The sequence below is a fragment of the Sceloporus occidentalis genome, unplaced genomic scaffold (genome assembly GCF_023333645.1).
Source record: "Sceloporus occidentalis isolate IW3139 unplaced genomic scaffold, rSceOcc1.0.p SCAF_12, whole genome shotgun sequence".
NCBI lineage: Eukaryota > Metazoa > Chordata > Lepidosauria > Squamata > Phrynosomatidae > Sceloporus > Sceloporus occidentalis.
Window position 1 is genome coordinate 15,532,665 of NW_028316992.1, and position 18,420 is coordinate 15,551,084.

The 18,420-nt window shown below is 39.4% G+C and overlaps 1 long non-coding RNA gene across 1 annotated transcript in view; it reads left to right on the plus strand.

Moving 5' to 3' along the window:
• The window catches only part of LOC149305329 (uncharacterized), a 99,341-nt gene extending 84,551 nt beyond the window's left edge, over nucleotides 1-14,790 (plus strand). The window contains exon 4 of the long non-coding RNA XR_016271791.1: nucleotides 14,724-14,790. This is a non-coding gene — a long non-coding RNA (uncharacterized LOC149305329). The remainder of the gene's footprint in view (nucleotides 1-14,723) is intronic.
• Nucleotides 14,791-18,420: the final 3,630 nt, after the last annotated feature.

Here is an 18,420-nt window from a genome sequence, read left to right on the forward strand (position 1 = left end):
GTAATGGAGGTAACATTTTAAAATGCTGAGAATCTAATAATATATCCCAGTAATGATTTTCTTGGGGGGAGCTCAAGGGAGAACAAGTTGATAGAATGGGAGGGAAGGCGAAAGTAAGTGATAAAGCTCTGGGGAGTGGGATTAGATGGAAAAAGAATGAAAGAATGGAAATTGTATGTAGCCAGGAGAACTGAGGAGAGGCAGTATTGCTTCAACTACTGTATGTCAGGTAGGGTGAAGATGGTGGGAAAACATCTGAAAATTAACAGAAAGCTAGGCTAATGGAGCCTTTTGTGATTATTAGCACATCTCACTGCCATTCTTAAAATGTAAAGTCTCCAAATGAAAGGAAATTTCTCTTTGCATGTTGTATCATAGTGCCACAAATGGGACTGCACAAAGTCATCTGTTCAGATGTAAGAAACTTTGGAGTAACAAAGATAAATGTTCAGGCCTTTAAAACACAAACAGATTGTATATATATAGAGAGAGACTGGATCTAAATCTGATTAAACTTTGTGTATTTTGGCTAATCAACTTAGCATTTCCGAAGTACTTTTTTATTTTTATATTGTTGGAACTCTCTCTTTCTGTTTCATTTGCTCTTGCTCTCTTTTATATTCTTTGAAGGGTCTGCATTCTTCCTGAATGCAAGAGCAAACATAAAGATGTGTGTGTGTGTGTGTGTGTGTGTGTGTGCATACACACGCATATGCTTGCATGTGAATACAAGAGCATGACATTTATTTATTTATTTATTTATTTATTTATTTATTTATTTATTTATTTATTTATTCTGTCATCCTTCTGAAGATTATAGGAACTCAAGGTGGTGTGTCAACTTCATAATACTTTTTCTGAGGTAGCTCAGACTGAAAGATGGTGACTTACCTATCTGGCCATTAAGTTTCCTGATTACAAAAATCTGAATTTTGGTGTCAGTACTCAGAACCTGAATTCTAGATACTGACATCATTTCCCCATATCATGTGTCTGCATGGCATACAGTGATTATGAGGGGCATGCATGAATATTACACTTTGCTTAACATCACATGCTTGTGTGTGGTATACTTTGAATAACTGTGCATCAAAGGCATTTTTCAGTTAGCTTTTTATTTAAAAAAATGTGGAATGCGTTCTAAAGATCACAAAGAAACAAGTATGGAAGCCTCTTTGGAAGGGATAAAAGAAATGCTATGTTATTATTTTCTAGTGATTAATCTGACATGCTTTATGCACCAGCTTAGTATGATTAAATGAAATAATGTGACAAGGTACATGAACAGTGGATATGGTTGTCATTTAAATTGGTCTGAAGTAAGAGAGGCAGGTAGCCTTGTAACTGTTCTGCCGACCATGACTCACATGTTAAGAAATTCTTTTTTAAACCTTTTGTGCTACTCTTATGAGCAACAAGTATCCCCCCGCAAAAGCCATCATGATGCAGTGGTTTGCGACTTGCGAGTCCAGGGTTCAAATCCCCACTCAACAATAGAAACCCACTGGTTGAATTTGGGCAAATCACACAGGACAAACCTCCTCTGAATCAATCTGATCAAGAAAACACTAGGAAGCAGTATCCATAAGTTTGAGTCAACTGGGAGATCACTCCATTCCTTTGCAAAGGAAACTTATGGGTCCTTTTCTTCAAGAAAACTATAACAAAATTTAAAGTTTATTATCTAGTAGATGTACAAACAGTAGCACTTCATTTGAAGTTGCATAATGTGACTTCAAGTTCTGCGATGCATCATATAAATTCCAGTTTTGTGTGTGTGTGTGTGTGTGTTTTGTTAAACTGAATTGTTGGAGTATTTGCTGTGACAGGTATTGTCTTTTTGCACATAGCACTTGGGAACTCTTCAGTCATACACTTGGGAGTCACTTGTTGTGGTAACATGCTCAACAGGTTTGCTTTGTGCAATGGCCCACAGACATGCAAACAGTTTGTGGGTGTATGAGTACCAAAAGTACTTTGGACTGTATATGGCAGCAGTAGACCAGTCGAGATGATATGAGCATGTGTTGATTTTTTTAAGACTTGAAAGCCATGGCAGAGGGGTGATAGGCCAACAAAAACAGACTCAAATGATAATGTGAATGAGATATGAATATCTCTTATAAATCAAGTGACTTACATGTTCCCTTAAATGCACCTTAGCAAATTTGCAACATGTATTCATTCTGTTGGCTTTCATGTCAATGATGAAGTGAATTCATTATCAGTTTTATTCCAGGATTTAAAGGAGATATCCAGCCTGTGTAACTTTACCCCAAAACAGGTTCAGCACTTTGGATACTGCCTTAAAGTCTGAATTAATATTCAGACTGGGGGCCATTTAATACTACATAACTGAAATACTATGATTCCACTTTAGCCGCTGTGGCTGCCTCTTTTAGAGGTAGTTTGGTCAGAGGCACCAGAGGAGGATTTTCTGGCTGAGGAATCCAAAGGCCCTTCCCTCAATGGATAATCCCAGGATTCCATAGATGCTGCCATGGTAGTTAAAGTGGAATCATAGTACTGTGTAGTGTAAAAGGGCCCCAGATTCACCACATGCCTGACACGAAAACCACTAGTAACAACTGGGGTTAGATCTCAGTCTCACATCTTGTGGTAGTAGAACAAAGTCAGCCCCCTTTTTGTTGAGGTAGTTACTCAATAAGATATTTCAGACTCCTCCCTTTGATCCGTTTTATCAGACGTCTGAGCTGTAAGGCACTAGGACAAGAACTCAAGGTGCAAAAACTACTAGAATCTCCCTGGGAGCATGGCCACTAATATTAAATTATTTTAATTTTTGTTTAATCATGCATTGAAATATATATACATGCTGGTGGTGGTTGCAGGGATGAATTGTAGGTCAACAAGCAGGGTACAGACTGAAGTAAATAATTCCTTGAGAACCTTGGCTAGAAGAGTCAATAGATTACTTAAAGTAATAAAAATCACCCAGAGAGACTCAAAAAAAAAAAAAAGTGCTAGGTGAGCTGGTTGTGAAGAAAATAAACTGTTTGCAGATTCTGATTTCTTTGTCAAGCAATCCTCCAGCAGCAGAAATTCAGGTCAGTAGGTTTATTTGTCGGCCCCTCATTCTCTCATGCTGCCTGTCTGCCTGCTGTGTTACTTTGAAAATGAGCTTGCTGAAATAAACACGGGATCCTTCCCAAGAGCAGAGCAGACAGGCATTGTTGAGTAATGATAGGGTGCTCATCCAAGTGCTCCCCAAGCCAAAACACAGCTGCTCTCTCACAGGGTTGTCTTGTTAACTGCTAGAGCATCCCTGTGCAGTTAAGTCTTTTGTAGCAGAGGTGCTGTGAATTAATGAAAGTGATCCCTAGAAAAATAAAAGGTGACCGTCTCCTTATAGTGATGTGGTTAAGCATCTAGGCCTCAGTCCAGTGCCATGGCTACCTAATGAAAGCAGTAACAACAACAACAGCAACAATAACAACAATGGCTTGATGTTACCCAATGGATCTTTTGTCCCCTTTCTTCTTCAGCTTTCTGTGGTGCCTGAAAACCAGTTCTGCAGAGTTTCTCATCCCTGCAAGGCCAGTTTTGGGGGAACATTGGGAGGCAGAGTTGTAGGAGGGAGTGCTGGATTCTGCTCATGTGTTGACAGAAGCCTAGCAGTGGATACTGCCCTAAGAGTTTTCGATTACAGTGAGCTCTGCTTATCCACAGATACTTTATCCACAGATCCCAGCATCCACGGCTTGAAATTTTTTAAAAAAGCAAACCTTCATTTTGCCATTTTTTTAAAATAAAGGACACCACTAAGTCATAGTATATAATGGGACCTGAGCAGCCATGGATTTTCATACCTGCAGGGTTTTTTGAAACCAAACCCTAGTGGATACCAAGGGCCCACTGCACATGCCTCAAGTTTTAAGTTCAACTGTAATGCAATGTTTACACTGGTTTTGATGAGATAATTTTGGTTACTGAGAATTTTTTCTCTCAGTAATGGGCAGAGCACTGGACTGTACACTGGCAAAGTACCCTAAAGCCTCACCCACTGTGCTTGGCAAGTTCACACTGGATTGGCTAGGCTCAAGACAATGTTTCAGGGACAAACATGGTGTCAGTGAGAAACTGCCCTACCACCAGGAAAGGAGGAAGCTGACTTTTTTTGCTCTGCATCTCTGTAAGTCTTAGGATCTACTTGTTCTGTGTTTGAATTTTGTATTTGAGTATTACTATTGAGGGCTTCTAGGAAATTTAAATTATTTTTACCTTATTGTCCACTGTAAACAGTTTGTCTTACTCACTCTATGGTTGTGTCCTCATTGTTGGAAAAACCTGTCTTACTGTTGGGGCTTCCGGATCCACTGTCTACACAACTGGCACCCACAATGGGCCAATACTAGCAGCACTGTCTGCCTACTCCTAAGAAGATTCCTCTCCCTCTTTTGCATGACTGGTGAGGGCAACAACCATCCTATTGAGTGTCAGTGCACTGTATTGATGGTTTTGTTGTGCTAATGTGCTTTTGTTGTGCTTATGTGCTAATGTGTGCTTGTGGAATCAATGTGCACATCTTCAAAAGGAATGGTACCAGAGGCACTAACGTGAACTTGAAAGTGAAAGTGCTACAGTGGGGAGTTTGAAGTTCTGGGTGAGAAGAGGTCAGCAGCTCACCCATCTGCCAATGCTCCTTTCCCTATCCCACATCAGCACACAGTCCCAATGCTCAGGGGATTCCCCAGAGTTTTTCCCAAGATTTAGAGCAAATGGAAACTCTTTTACTCTTGCCTTGGACTATGGACTGAGTTCATGTTTCATCCATTTTGGCCCCGTGCATAATCTAAACAGTTTAGTACAGACATCGGGGTGGAATGCTTATTTTCCTCCATGCCGACACAGCTGCTGTTTGTGTAATCTTCATGGCTATCTAAAACTTTCACCACAGATTTTTCTTGTTGCTGTAAAAATTCTCAAACTAAATACAGTATGCCTGTAGGAATTCCAAGAGTCTATAATGTGTGTAACAGAGATAGTAAAATAAATATCATTGTTTTGGTTAGAGACAGAGAGATTCCACTTTGCTTATATTCAAAAGAAATGCTATGCCCTTTAATTCAAGTACCAGGTATATTTTGGTTTTTAGCTATTGTTGGCCAGATGGCAGATATTAATATTTTGCTCTTTTACACGATATTCTGTTGGCATTGTGGATGTGTGACATCACACAATTGATTCACTGCTAAGTGACTCTGTTTCAGCTCAGTGCAATGCAATTTTCTTTGGGGGGATCCTCCCCCAAATATTCTATTTTTTTTGTAAATGCAAATAATTAGATGGAGATTAGAAGGAGCCCTAGCCCTGGTGGCACAATGGTTAAATGCTGGTGCTGCAGCCGCAACATTGTGAGTTTGATCCCAGGGCTCCAAGGTTGACTCAGCCTTCCATCCTTTTGTAGGTAAGTAAAATGAGTACCCAGCTTGTTGGAGGCAATCGGCTTACAGATTGTAAACTGCTTAGAGAGTGCTGACTTCACTATTAAGTGGTCTAGAAATGTAAATGGTATTGCTGTTGCTATATTCCCATGAGAATGCGTTTAGATTTTTGGGTGCTTCTGCAGCCAACTGCGAAATGTTAACATGGCAGAGGAAAGCCTGAAAGACAGTGGTCTGGTAATGTTTGATATCTGTCCATTGTAGAATAATATGAAAGTGAATCATATATCATTTTTCTGATCCCCTAGAATAAGGATGGCTAACAGCAGATCTAGAGGGCAGGTTTCTGACTGTGGATCACCCCAGGCCCACATGGACTGCAAAAACCCAAACCAAACCAAACAAAAAGGAAGTGGAGAGAAATCCCCTTCTGGTTTTGAAAAATTGACATTTTAAAAATCAAACATCTTTATCTATTATTTTAGGGTAAGCATAGGCACAGTGTAGTCAGTGTGTTGCATGTGAGCCCAGGAACCCACTTTTGTAACCTCTGAAACCCAGTCACCCAAAACCCAGTACTTCACATTTAAAAAAAAATCAGCATGATTTTGGGACATTGTATTACTCTATTCTCTCCTTCAGGAAAGAATGTTCATCTCTTTTTGAGCAGCAGAAAAAGGGTGCTCTGGAGAATCTGAAAGGGTTGAGGGCTATAAAAACAACCTTGGGAGTGGTGCATGTGGTACCAGGGCCACATTATTATCCTGAAGCAAAGGTTTATTGCCCTAACAAAAGAGTGGGCAACTTCATTAGTGCCAATGGGCAATGGATTACACTCTACAGAGCAGGCCCAAATTCTTTGCTTTCCTCTTAAAATGTAAGAGGAAATTACATTTTTGAGAGGAAATGCAGAGGAAAATTGAGATATTTGGAGTAGGACAGGGTTCTGCAGTGACTGTGCGTGTGGTGGGTATTTCATGTGTTTGAGCGGCTTTCTGCCTCATTTGGCAGTAAACATTGTTCCAAAATCATGCTGATTTTTTTTAAAAATGTGAGGTATTGGGTTTTGGGTGAGTGAATTTCAGAGGTCACAAAAGTTGGTTCCTGGGGCTCACATGCAGCACACGGACTACACTGTGTCCATGCCTATCCTAAAACAATAGATGAAGATGAATTGAGTAAGTAGAAGGCCATTAGGTTTTTTTTTGGGACACGTCAATACTTGAATTAGGAAGAACAATGGTCTAGTGTAGAATCTCTCTCATCAGAGCATAGGAGCTCAAGGAAGCATCCTGGCATAAGCCACAATATGTTTTCTTATGGCATTTGTTATATACAAGAGAGTTCATCTCAGGCATTCTAACTTAGAATCAATTCAGTCATAATGAGAAGCCACAATTTGTGCTAACCAACAAATTTAAACGATCTTTTCAATGTCCAAACATACAATGGGCACAGTATAACTAAAGATCTACATACACAATCCTTCCAGCTGGAACTCTTCCCTTCCTCCAATACTCTAAAAAGCCAAAAAAAGATACAAATACATGGTATATCAAAGCACTAACTTGCTGTTATATGATAAATAGAAAAGGAGCCACCAAAACATGAAACACAATTAAAAGGGGACAAATAGGAAAAATAAAAAAACGAAGTGCAAAGAGGTAAAATATATGCAGCATACACTCTGATTTTTGCATTTAGAACTTCCTTGCAAAAAATAATTTGTGCTTAAAGCATGGTTGTTGTTGTGCACATTCAAAACATTTCCAACTTATGACAACCCTAAGACAAACCTATCACATGGTTCTCTTGGCAAGATTTGTTCATGGAGGATTTGCCTTTGTCTTCTTCTGAGTCAGAGAGAGTGTGACTTGCTCAAGGTCTTCCAGTGTGTTTCCTTTGCTGAGAAGGGATTCAAACCCTGGTCTCCAGAGTTGTACTCCAACACTCAAAACCCTACAACACACTGCCTCTCAACAACATAGTCTGTGCTAAAATGCTGTTTTCTGTGCAAAAATGTTGTCTTTCCATGGAAAAAGGTTTTTGTACAAAAAAATTATCTCCAAAAACAGTATGAAAATACTATGAAAACCTACTGAAAAGATGTGCATAAATATTTGTAATAAAAAAATAATTGAAAAACTCATAATCTTACCTAGCACTGAGAAAACCTTTGAAATTATTATTTCTTGCACGTGATAATGAAGCAGGCAGAGACGTATATTGCTATAAATATAAATAACATAAATACCAGCAGTTCAAAACATCACTTGAGCGTTTAGCTATCACTAATGCAAACTATGCCTTAGTGTAAAGTCTGCATTGAGGCAGGGTGCCAATTTGTGTTTTTAAAAACTAAGAACTAATGCAGTCTATTAGGATTTCAAACCTTCATGTTAGCTATTTTGCCTTCCATCAGAGTCTCTTTTTCTTCATAATTTACAATGCAGTAGCTGGAAATAATTCCAAAATCAACAATAGTTTTTGTGGTTAATTTTGACATTTGTCCTATAAAGCTCAGTGTCATGTACAAAACATTTGGGATTGTAGCCTCCACCTTCAGGTTTTGTGGCAAAGAGGGTGATCTGTGGGACTGAAACCCATGAACACATGATTTTATTGGTCTCTTAAACTATTGTAAGAATTTACAAGTGCTGGTTGCATCGTAAATTATAGCTAATAAAAGGAGCAGGTGGCACATATTTCAAGCAGCATATTAAAATGCCTCCTCTTGACAGGATCAACAAAACAACCCTCAGACTCACTCCTGTCTGACTGGCTACAAAGCCAGGCACCTTGTTTTCCCCCCAAAGAGATGTAATTTTAATGACATGCTACTCTGTGCAAAGCATTGTAAGTGCCGCAGCATTAATTATAAGTTAAACATCTTCCTCGGTTTTTCACTTATATTATGTGGGCCATAATTGCAAAGAACAAATGTCATTTATACAGCAATGATTACACTGGTTTGGAGAGTTTCTATGGCTGTGACCATGCTGTGCTACATATAACTGTCTCCCCTACCCCCATGTAACTGTCACCCTCAGGTGCAGGCAGAGCCCTGATGTTTGCTTTAAATGTTCCATCCCTGAAGTATTTTCTCTGTTGTTGTTCTCTTAACAAATGCAATACAAAACAAAATCCTGCCAGCACATCAGACTTTGCTTGGCAGAGGAGAGAAGGGGACACAGTGGCCAAGATCTGTCATCATAGCTACATCACCTGATTTGACACCCTAAAACCCACCTTAGAAAGCCAGGCAGCCACACCAGCTGAATTGATTCCAAGCAGTCCTGTTGCAATTGCTTTTCACAGTCTGCTGTATCATTCAGTGCCTTGCTTCTTACACCTTAGAACTCCCTAAATTTGTCCCCCCCCCCCATAAAAATTCTGCTCAGTGACATTTTTCTTCATTCCCCAAATTTTCATTGCAGAAATTGAAAACTTCAGTTGAGCACTTAGAAGAAGGAACTTTCAGTCCTCAAGATTTGCAACTTCGTCTTTTGGGGGATTTGATTATTCACAAATTTGATTATTATGTTCTCTCTAGCAATATTTAGGTCATCCCGTGTGACTCTGTGGTCAACTTCTACCAAAAGCTACACTGGAAGACTTAGAGATTCCTAGAGAGAACACTTCTCTAGATATTTGTAGGTCATCCAGTGTAATCCTATGGTCAATGTCCAGCAGATGTTGATCATACAGTTGCACTGGAGGACCTAGAGATTCCTAGGCCAGTGTTCTGCCAACTAAGAAAAAAGTGTGTGTGTATATATATATATATGTGTGTGTGTGTGTGTGTGTGTGTGTGTATATACATATGTGCGCACAGTTTTTCCACTTTCACAGGGATCCTGTTCCCCTAACCCCAGTGAATGTGGAGGACCCACTATACAGTTTAGGCATCCAAAGAAAAAAGAGGCAGGCAAAGTGATGAATGGAATGTGAACAAAACAAATAGTTGTTAACAATTTTCAGTGTCTCACTCTCTGCAATGTTAAAAACTGGGGGACTGAAAGACATGTAATTAGGAGGCAGAATTCATATTTGGAGGATAATGCCCTCATTTTGTCTCCCTTATTATCAGCACCCCTAATTTTATCTACGATGGTCTGCTCTCAATATGTAATCTGTTATATTTTCTTGCAGAGTAATGAATACATCTGTGCAAACCATGGCTGAAATTCTGCCTGCACTACATAGTTACATTAGTTGCCTTAGTTGTGTAGCTAAGTTGTGTCTTACAGCCCAAGCCTGACTTACTGGGCAGCAGTCACTGCAAGCAACAGGGACCGTATTTTCCACCTCCTTCTTGCAAGCAATCTCTAGTGTGACAGCGTGAACCAGGGTACTTGTGAGATCGCTCACAGGAGGCTGGTGGAAACATCATTTTCCTGCATCATGATTGACTGGAGAATAGACCTTCATCCCTTGTAGAGGCTGCTGCCTGGTAAATCAGGATTACGTAGGTGAATTTCATGATCCCTACATATTCCCTACATTATTCAGTACATAGGGATCATGAGGAGGGAAATGGGTAAAAGTGCTTATTAAGATGTTTATTATATTGATATATAACTATCTCAAATATGTTTTTCTCTATATGTGAAATTATAATAAATATTTTTTGGAAATGCATAATTCTAGGTTACACATTTGTAACTGTAATCTCGAATGCCCAACATAGTTAAGAAATGTTAGAAAAATAATTTTGGTTTATGCAGATAAAAACATCAGGGATCATTTTAAGCAGAGAGGTGGCCATGTGACAAGTACTAGCCAAATTTGGTTTTGTAAATGCTAACATCTTCAGCAATCCCCACACAAAAAGCACACATTTGTTTATATGAATGCCTTGCCTATAATATATAAATTGTATTTAATACAGCTTTAAGGCTTTTAAAACCAGACCTCACTTTAGGAAAAATTTACAACTCTTAATTGGCTTATTTCATTTCATTTCTTGTAAAATAAGTGGACTAGGCAAATCTAATCTGTTTTTTCATCCCTATTATCTGAATGTTTAGATGCTGCAGACCTTACCATGGTTTTGATTATATCTCCATCTAATAGGTATCTCTAGAGCAAATAACTACTATTACCGAAACTCTTGATTGCATCCCCTGAGCTAAAACATGCTGAATATTTTTTTTTGCTGCAGTGGCACATCAGAAGGCATAGCAAGGTTGCTGATACTGAAGGCGCTTAGATGTCTCCCTTCTATTGATCATTCTGCTGAGCCAGAGGATGCTTAATTAATTTGTTTTAAAATTCCTCTGCATCTCATGGATACTGCTTGCAAATCAATGTGAGCTATAGCCCTCATTCCAATCAGCTCGTTTTAATACAGCTCATTACTGCATTGAGATGACGGGTGCCTCTTCCCCCCTCCTCCAGGGCTTTGCAAAGGCTGCAGGATAGAGCAGCATTTTGGCATGAGCTCATTGTAAACACACTGAAGCTTATTAATCTACACTCTTTTATACCGAGACACCTCTCCTCCATGTCTAACACACAATTAAGTTTGGCCTTGTTGTATCAAACCCCCCAAAAGAATTGCTCCTGTCAGGTTGGTGGACACAATTGCCCCAAAGCAACCTACCACCATGAAGTGTAGCCAAGTGAGACTCCTGGGCCTGGCTCACTAGGGAGCTGGCAGTGATGAAAGAAGTGAAACAGAAACCAGAGCGATGATGGTGGAAGATTTGGAGCTAGTCTGGCTGAACACGTGTCAGAGCTCATTGGAAGGCCTACAATGTGATGGTGGCAGTGAAGAAATTATACAGGGGAGCATTGCATCTGTATAGCACTGTTCTCTTGAGCTGTCTTGAGTGGTCAGGGGCCTTTTACACAGGGGCACACAAGAAGAACATAAAGACCACTCAACAGACCACTGAAAAATTTGCAAGACATTTTGCCATCAAAATTGCTCAGATTTGCTCTGATGTTGTAATTGAGATAGGTCCAGTGGACATAATCTTGGTGCCTGCCTTTCCTGTATTATTGTATATATTTCAGTTTGTCAGCCTAACAATGTGGACAGGATCCTTGGAAAAGTGAAAGCCACCATGTGTATACTGGATCCTTGCTCTTCCTAGCTTCTGGAGGAGGACCAATAAAGTGGTAAGGGGAGCGGTGAATACCTCATTGCAGCAAGGAAAGTTTCCATTCTGCCTAAAGGGAATCATGGGGAGGCCAATAATAAAAATAGCTATTGGCTAGTCTTCAGTTTTTGGGCAAAGGTCTGCAGTGTGTGGTGGTTTCCTGGCTCCAGGGTTTTTTGAATGAGATGGATTGTCTAGATCCATTTCAATTTGGCTTCAGGCCTTGTTAAGGAAAGGAGAAAGCTTTGGTCATCTTGGTGGATGACCTATACAGGGAACTAGATAAGAGAGTGTGTCCCTGTTGGTTCTTCTGGACCTCTCAGTGGCTTTCAATATCATCAACCATGGTATCATTCTGGGCATACTCTCTGAGATGGGGACACTGTTATGCAGTGGTTCTGGTCTTTCTAACAGGGGTGAACTCAGAGGTGCTGAGGAATTTTTGTTCATTGCTCTGGGTATCTCCCTCTGAGATTCTGTTTTGTCCCTTGTGATGTTTAACATCTACACGAAACCATTGAGAGAGTCATCTGTAGTTTTGGGGTGCAGTGTCACCAATATATTCATGACATCCAACTCTTTCTCTCATTCCCATCTGATTCAAAGGAAGTAGTATCAGCACTGAACCAATGTTTGTTGTTAGTAAGGATGAGGGCAAACAAATTGAAACTTTATCCAGACAAGACAGAGATGCTCCTGGTTAGTCATAAAGCAGATTAGGGAATAGGGACTTTGCCTGTTCTGGACGGAGTTATACACCTCCTGAAATCTCAGGATCACAGCTTGGGTGTTCTCTTCAACTCAACTCTGATCTTGGATGTCCAGGTTTCAGCAGTGCCAGGAGTGTATTTTCACAGCTAAAACTAGTCTGCCAGCTATGCCCATTCCTTGAGATGTCAGATCTGGCCATACTATCATGTGCCTTGATAGCATCACACTTGGACTATTGTAACTCAGAGCCAATTATAGGGACCATGTAACTCCCTCTTTGAAACAGCTTCACATGATATTGGTTTGTTTCTAGATATAATTCAAAGTGCTGGTTATGACCTATAAAGCCCCGTACTGTTTAGGTCCAGACCATTTGAAAGACCATGTCTCCCCATATAAATTTGCAAGGGTGCTAACATCTACAGGGGAAGGCTTTATCTCACTCCTACCTCTATCACATGCATGCTTGGTGAGGCCATGAGATTGAGCCACCTCAATGGCTGCTCCACCCTCTGGAATCCCTTTCACATTAGATTAAGATGCCTCCCTCCCTGCTTTCAGAGGAAAATACCTTTTTGTTTAAGCAGGCTTTTAGTATCACTATCAGGGAGGTTTCTTATGGGGGTGTTTTTATTTATTTTTAACTTTTGTATGTGTTAAAATGAATTTTATACTGTTTTAATATAATTTTATACTGCTTTAAATGTGACAATGTTAATTGTATCATGTTTTAAGTGATTTCTTGAGTCCTACTCGGGGAGAAAGGTGGCATATTATATAAACAAACAGATAAACTACTTTTGGAATTCAAAACAAGTGAGAATTCACTGGCAGGTCGGTTGTCAAAGGCCTTTTCCACAATCCTGTCTACCTGGTGGGTGGGTGTGCTTGTTTCCAAAACTGTATTTTTCCCTCTGTCATGCTTTATATATTTTTAGATCTGTACCTAAAATAGAAAGGTGTGAATCTTTCACACGTACACATCCTTGAGAGAAGCCTCACTTGTCACACAGAGATGCTGTGAAAGAAGTGCTGAGAAGGAGGATTCTCATAGATGGAGATGCTGGCTCATACCTGCCTTAAGTTCTTCTAGCTTATTCTCTGATCATTTCTTTTCTTTGGGAAGGGGAGAATATTTAAAGATATTTGAATGATGGCTAAAACGTTTCTTAAATGTCAGGAAATACTGATGAGGAAAATTTTAGATGGACAAGAATCTTCACAATTGAGACTTGTTCTGTGCAGAAGATATATTTTCTGAACAAAATGTAGAGAAAATATCATGTTTTCCACCCAAAAATCCACATGCAATTTTTTATATGGGACAAATCCTGAACTGTGAATGATAGTCAAAGACTATACAGTTTTTCACCAACTTTCTTACACAGAAGACAAAAATGGTAAAATTATTCATTCTTGGATGCAAAAATGAATTTTATGAAGGTATACATCCCAAGCAAATGCTCTAAAAACATCAGATCCCACTTGATTTTGGAAGTTAAGCAGTGTCAGCCCTGCATAGTACTTTGATGGGAGACCACCAATAAATACCAGATACTGTAGGGTGTGTTTCAGAGAAAGGAATTGGCCAAACCACTGCTGAGTATTCCTTGCCTAAGAAAACCCTATGAAATTCATGGAGTCACCATATCAACAGGCAATAGTAAGACTTGCATACATCCCTAATTTTTTTTACTTCACGTGTGTTACATCTAAACCAGCTCTAGCTGGGGATGACTGATAATTTTATTTCAGTGCATTTTAACTGGAATTTCTGAAAAGTTAGAAGAATTCAAATGTGGAAAAAAGTGAAAATGACGTCATATCAAAACTTAACACAATCCTTAAGTAGATTAATCCATTATAGAAAAACTAATATGTTATTAATTGAGTCATTCTTGTCTAACAGGGCATGTCTTAAGTTTGATAAAACATACTAAGGACCAAAACAGACAGACCAAAAATGATGGATTGGGGCCGCCGCAGAGCTGCATGACATGGCACCTCAGCAACACCACACCCCCAACCTGGCATTTTCACGGCACAAAAACAAGCGTCAGAAAGCCCACAAAGGTGCTTTTGCTGCTGTGGCGGTGGTTTTTCAGAGCTCTAGTGGCGCAACGTGTCTAAACACCATGCCACTGGAGCACCAAAAAACTTCCACCATGAGGGCAGTGGGGCAGCTTCACAGCGTGTTCCCAGTATCTTGGGGGCATGCGTCATGCTTATGCTGTGCCCTCAAGTCATTGGGAAGACACTGCATATTGCCAGTCTGCTTTCCCCCTAAGATCACTAAACCTAGACAGAAGAAAAATAGTTCTTTCAAAAACAACAACAACAACAACACAAACATTAAGCCCAGAACCAAGCGAACCATTTGACCCAGAAGGAAATGTTTAGGATTAGACATAGAAATATCCACAGTGACAATGACAAGGAATAAAAGTATTTTGAAAATAATTGCTTCTTAACTGAAAGGGAACTTATTTGTTTTTCACAGGATACTGAGACTTTTCTTGATTTCTTCAGGACAGACCACAGGAATTGCTACCACCTACATAAATAGGTAAGATAGTTTTCATGTTTTCATGTTGTGGGGAACAATCCTTGTTTTAAAACAGAGCCAGGCAAGTGGGCTGGATCACAGGGCCAACTTTCTTCCCCTCTGAACCACAAGGGGCTGCACTCTTCCCCTGCACCACACTGCACTGAATGTTTGCTGCTGGAAGCGGAAACCACACCAAGGATACACAACCTGTGTTTTTTATTATCAACAAGGCACATGGAAAGAACATACCTTGGTTTCAATGAGAATCATACATGTTGGAGGGTTCCAGAAAAATAGTACTGCTTTAAAACATGGTACACATCCCTATGGACTTGGTTTAAACCTCCACATGCCGTTCAAAAGACCTCATGCTGCTGAAATGTGGATAGCTCAGCACCAAAATTAGTGATGGTAGAGAGTCTCTGGGTAGGTGGAGGTCTCATAAACAGGCAGGAAGGGAAAAAACCATATTAGCTATGTGTATCATTTCTTGACCCTTTTTGACTCTGTATTTATCTCTTGTTTTGTTTTAAAGCATTTCTTTAGATTTCTATTATTATTATTATTATTATTATTATTATTATTATTATTATTATTAAGCTTTATTTATATAGTGCTGAAATTTACACAGCACTGTATATATGATCATTTAATTAGATGGTTCCCTGCCCTCAGGCTTACAATCTAAGAAGACACGACACAAAAGGAGAAGGGAAAGGTGGTGGGAAGGGAACCAAGTCCAGCAGTACTTGTCTTTCATCATGATCATGTTATAATTTGAGCATCTCTCTTCCTCATGTCAGGCCTCTCTTCATTTCTGTGTCTTTGGAATGTCCTCCCGGGTGAGAATTGACCTGCAATGTATGTTACTATCTTCCAGAAAATAGGCTGAAATATCTAAACCAGAGTCAGCATGGTGTAGTGGTTTGAGTTTAAGACTCTTAGGAGACCAAATTTAGATTAGGACTTTTGGGAGACCAAACTTCAAATCCCTGCTCAGCCATAGAAATCTACTGAGTGACTTTAGACAAGTCACATTCTCTCAACTTCAGAGGAAGGCAATGACAACACATACACACACACACACTGCAGAACAAACCTTGCCAATAAATTCACCTTAGAGTTGCCATAAATTGTAAATGCTCTGGAGGAAATGACAACAACCAGGAGTGGGCAAAGTGTGATTCCAAGGATATTTTTATGGCTTTCAGTGTCTCTTGAATTTCTAGGTCAGTCTTTTGATGGCTGAAAAAGAGGGCGAAATTCTGCACTGGGAGCCTGTAGGTACAAGGCCTCCCTGTGATTAAAAACAAAATGAAACAAAACATTTTTTGAAAATCAGAAGTGTATTTCTGGCCACTTTGGATTTTTTCTTTTAGATTTGAGTAATTCCTATTGACCCTGAAGGCTGCCAGGGCACAAAGATGGCCCCTGGACCTGCAATAGTTGCCCATCCTCATTTTACACTTCTGGATATTTTGGAGTATTGTTTGGTTGTCTAAATATACGGTCATTAGTTTTGATTCCTGCTCTTGTGAGATTTGTTTTTATTATACTTTACCTAAAGTATTAGCCACCCCTGATTCATCACTTAAGCCAGTGATGGTGAACCTTTTAGAAACTGCAATCCAAAACCCACTTATTTATTGCAAAGTGCCGTGTCCCTCTGGCTTTCTAGTAACAAACTATGGCAAACTCTATGCTGGGGCAACGGCACATGTGCCCACAGAGAGGGCTCTGCGTGCCACCTCTGGCACGCGTGCCATAGGTTCGCCATCATTGACTTAAGCTGAAGATGTGCACTGTAAAATTATTTATCTAATAGTCATTTACTACACAGAAATGGGTCAAGCAGGTATAATGTATTTTCAGAACAAAACAAATTACATTAAAAGCATGAAAAAATTAATTTTTACTCCCTTCTGGGAACTACCGTTCTGTGGTCAAGTCAGAAATGTCTCCACATAATGACTGAAAATAGAGCTCCTAGGATGCTTTGGTAATATGAATGTGGTGTAAATATACACTATATATGGTCCCTGTGAACACAACTACTGTATAAAGAAAGATTTCTGTTCACAATGCATTTCAGAGATAACTTTGTCAAAGGTTACATTTCACTAATTGAACCTCCAGTGTATACTTACCCCAGACTAGCTTGATTATCTCTTCCGTCCTATTAAGTTGTAGGGAGGATTGGCCACACATGAGGTCCAGATATATGTCAATCTGAAACAAAATGACTCTGAGTACACATTAGATCTAATAATTTTCACATCTGGGGAGTAGAATGCTCTCTTGAAGAACTGATTAAAGGTATCAAGGGATCCTAAGAAAGTAGCTGGGGGGAAAGTAGCTGGTGAGGGCAGGGAACTGTCTATTATCCCCTCTGTTGTAAGCCACCGGGATTCCCAGTGATTGGGTGGCATATAAATAAATCCTATTATTATTATTATTATTATTATTATTATTATTATTATTATTATGAAAGATAAGGTGGCCCAGTGTTTTCTTTCCACCAGTGGACTCTCTAAAGTAGGAGTCTCTGAGTTGATTATGAGCTGATGGGCACATTTGTAATTTAGAGAAAGTGTCATGACACATCACTTGGGACCATAGTTATTTTGCTTGTGAGGGATAGAAAATACCATCTAAAATTATAATCACAAGTTATGAATAAAGATGAATCATTCATATCAAGAAAATTAGACACGTTCACAAGACAACAGATAAGAAAATATGGGACAAGTGCATGGTTTCAGGTAAATCTTTTCAGGATAATAAGGATTAACATCCTGTCATGGTGAGTGTTTTGACAGAATTAATATCTTTGTGGGAAATATTTCCCGTTTATTTATTTATTGCTTAAGTTGCATATCTGTTGCGATAAAGGATTGAACACACTGGAAAGCCAGAGCATTGATGAAAGGGTTTGGAGTTTGGGGGTGGAATTAGAGGCTTAAGAATCAGCATGTGGGCCAGATATATCCAAATTCACATTGAGTGGAGATCTGTCAAGCCTATTTTGTTTAAACCTGGATTATAAACTCTTCAGGCCAGATATTTGCCTTTTAAATAGGGTTTAAAATGTATAGAGTTATTAAAGCAGAATTCTTTGCCCACAACAGTCTACGACACTCAGATGCCTTTTAAGCTACCCACGACCTGGTTCTATTCTAACTTTCAGCCCTTGTTTCTTGTTTCATCCTTGTGTCTCCTTCCAAATCTACAGCATTCAGTCTTCTGAAAATTTCTTGTCTACTCATCATGACATTGACTATTCTTGTGTCTAGATCACACGACATGGAATTCCTCTCATCAAAAGTCCATGTTGCCTCCTTTTTCTTCACCTTCAGGTTCCTTCTCAAAGCACAACTTTTCTGTAAAGTTTTTCATTTTATTCATTTAATCCTCAATTAACTTGGTTAACTGTAACCAAGTTAAAAGAATATGTCACTTATTTTTCCGGTGCTCATCGTAACCCACCTTCCTTATTCCTTCGTGATCTTTGGTTTTAAACTGATTGTTTGTTTTCAATCTTGAGCTGCTTGGGAAACAGGGGGGCATCTATTTTTCTCTGTGAACTCTGCAAGATGGAATGTGGACTGGTGCATAATACATACATACATAAATACACACATGTTCTCTC